This window comes from Myotis davidii, unplaced genomic scaffold (genome assembly GCF_000327345.1).
Source record: "Myotis davidii unplaced genomic scaffold, ASM32734v1 scaffold687, whole genome shotgun sequence".
NCBI classification, from domain to species: Eukaryota; Metazoa; Chordata; class Mammalia; order Chiroptera; family Vespertilionidae; genus Myotis; species Myotis davidii.
In genome coordinates this window covers 535,489-538,613 of record NW_006298971.1, presented here as the reverse complement: position 1 = coordinate 538,613, position 3,125 = coordinate 535,489, and the positions used below count along the sequence as shown (strand labels likewise).

The window sequence follows — 3,125 nt, the reverse complement described above, 5'->3', positions numbered from 1 at the left end:
CGTACTTGTAAGTCTATTTCTTTCACCAGGTAGGGGAAGTTTTCTGTCATTATTTCTTTTTTTTCTTTTTTTTTCCAGGGGTGTGGGTGCCTATAAAAGGGGGGACTCCTGACCTCTGTCCTACAGGGGGGCTTGCCAGCCTGGCCTCCTTCGAGGTTGGGGGCTGTGGACGCTTGACCCGCAAGCTTCCGAGTGCTGAGCACGGAGCCCAGCTCCTCCAGGCCTTCCCGTGAGCTGCGCGTAAGCCTGTGTGGCAGGTGGGACTTTGCAGGCAGGGTCGTGAGCAGGCACACTCCACGGGAGAGCTGACTCAGGGGTGTGGGGCCTGGCCTGGGCTCAGGCGTGTAGGCCCTGCTGCCTGGCAGCCAGAGGCCACAGAGCGGAGGGAGGAGAACGAGAGATATCCCCGAGGGTAGCACAGAACATGAGTGACTGGGGAGGGAGGGACACAGAGAGAGAGCGCGGCCACAAACCAGCAGGCAGCTCAAAGACCAGGGATACGTAGGGCCTGGGCACTTGGAGCCGAGCTCTCTCGGGCCAATCTGCCGAGGAGGCCGAGGGGGGCGCTGCAGGCAGGTTCCCATGGGCCCTGGGAGGGCTCATCCCCTGCCGGCCTTGCCCTCCGGCGAGGGCTGGTAAAAAGGAACACAGAAGCATGGACATCCCCACTGCAGGCCAGCGGGACTGCGGCTCAGGACACAGGAACAGGAACCGCAGGACCCCACGCGGCTTGTGCTACGGGTCTGGCAGCTGCTCAAGGACCATGTCCTCGATGCCACTGATCTCGATGTGGTACACGATGCGCCAGAAGCTGGAGTTGGAGGCGCGGTACCACCTGCCAGGGTAGAGCTGCCACATGAGGGGCAGCATGCTGGGGGGCAACCGGCTGGGCTGCACGGCCTCCCCGTGGGAGACCTCAATCTGGCGCATGAGGACTTGGAGGCTGCTTTCTGTCTCCATGATGATGGGCAGCCAGGTGCGATCATTCTCGTCCACATACATGTTGGGCCGCCAGATCCCAGGTGGTTGGGGTGCAGGCTCCTGCACGCGGTGAACGGGCACTCACTTAAGGCAGTTCTGCCGCTCATGGCACCTCCGCGGTGTGGGAGCGGGAGTGGGAGCAGGAGCGCAGCCTCGCAAAGCGTCTTGCTTCTGTCATTATTTCTTCAAATAGGTTTTCAATATCTTGCTCTCTCATTACCTTGTGGCATTCCCATAATTCGGATGTTGGTACGCTTGAAGTTGTCCCAGAGGCTCCTTATACTATCGTCATATTTCTGGATTCTTTTTTCTTTTTGTTTTTCCGGTTGGGTGTTTTTTGCTTCTTCATATTTCAAATTTCTGATTTGCTTCTTGGGATCCTCTAGTCTGCTATTGAATTTCTGTATACTATTCTTTATTTCAGACAGTGTATGCTTAATTTCTGACTGGTCCTTTTCCATTTTTTTGGCATTCTCATTAAGATCCTTGAAGGTCTCACTAAGTTTCTCAGAGGTCTCTAGAAGATTCTTGAGTAACTTTATAACTGTGGTTTTGAACTCTACATCCAGTAGTTTGCTTTCCTCCATTTCTTTCATTAGTGATATGTTTCTTTGTCTCCGCATTTTGGCTTTTTCCCTGTGTTGATAGAGTGGCTTTCTGTGCTAGGTGTCCTATAGGGCTCCGTGGCTCAGCCTCCCCAATCACCTGAGGTGGGACACTCTTGGTTCACCCCTTTGTGGGCTGGGTGCACAGTCTTGTTATAGTTAAGCCTTGATTGGTGTTACTATCACTGGGAGAAATTGACCTCCAGGCCAATTGACTGTCAGGACCAGCTGTGTCTGTAATGGAAGAACTGCTGTGCTGGAGACACCCTTATGGGGCAGGACTTGCTTCTGTGGGGCTTTGTTGCTCACTGAGTCTGCCCCTTGAGTGTGTCACTTATGGATATGAAGAGTTGTAATCTGGTATGGTCTCACACTGACCACTAGGTACACTGGCTCCTGGAACTCCAAGGAGATGCAAAGTCAGCCACTGCCTGAGGCCACTCATAGGAGCTACAGTGAGATCTGCAGAAATCTCCTCTTTCTTTGGAGTTTGGAAGTTTTGGAACTCCCTGACCCAGATGCAGTTTGTTAGGTTAGGCTGGGAAAGGACAGGCCATTCATATGAAAAAGCCTCTGCGCACTGCTTGGGTGGGGTTGTAAATTGGGTGGGGCAGGGTCTCAGGGAATCACCAGGGCGGAGCAAATAGCAATGGCTGCCAGTCAGCCGTCTCCACATCCCGTGCCCCCAAGCAGTAACAATGATCCCTGCGAGCACCTCTGAGAGAAAGCCACCCTTGCTTTCCGACCCGATGCCAGACAGTCCAGTTTCTCTCTGTAGGAGTTTGGGTCCTCAGACTCTTGCTGGACACTGGAGTTCAGAGCAGTCGGGATCTTGTATCTTCCTTCCGATTGAAAAAAATAACGCACCCAGTTGCCATCCCGTTTAGTGTGCCTCCGTACCTCTGCTCTTCCATGCCTCCGCACCTACCCAGTCTCAATGTGCTTTTTTCTTTCCTTCTAGTTGTAGAACTTCCACTCAGCCAGCTTTCCCGTGGTTCTGAAAGATAGCCGTTTTGTCTTTTAGTTGTAGTTTTGTTGTGATTGTGAGAGGCAGCACGTACAGGTGTTTACCTTATGCCGCCATCTTGGTTCCTCTGACAGATATTTTCTTTTGTGACTTAATAGTCACCTCTCCCATTCTTTTTTTCTTATGTCATTTCTGATATTGTTTCCTAGTTTTATCTAGGAATTTTTCTCCTCTTCCTCTTTTTTCAGTAAGCTCTTGTAATCAATCAGATTGGCAAGTATTCAGACAAACATGTTCTTCCTACTACCTGTGAATAGCACTCTTAGCAGGCTGAGAGCCTATTGTCATTCATACATTCATCAGAATGCTTGCAACCAGGCACTGTGCTTGGTGTTGAGTATACAATTGTGAGCATGGAAGTCTTGGCTCCTGCATCTCCCCAATTTTATAGTCTAACTAGGGGCCCGGTGCACGAAATTCGTGCACTGGGTGTGTGTGTGTGTGTGGGGGGGAGTGTCCCTCAGTCCAGCCTGCCCCCTCTCACATACTGGGAGCCCTCAGGCGTTGACCCC

General features: G+C 52.0%; 1 pseudogene; it reads left to right on the top strand.

The window, feature by feature from the left end:
* The window catches only part of LOC102770523, a 37,502-nt pseudogene that overhangs the window by 1,111 nt on the left and 33,266 nt on the right, over nucleotides 1-3,125 (top strand).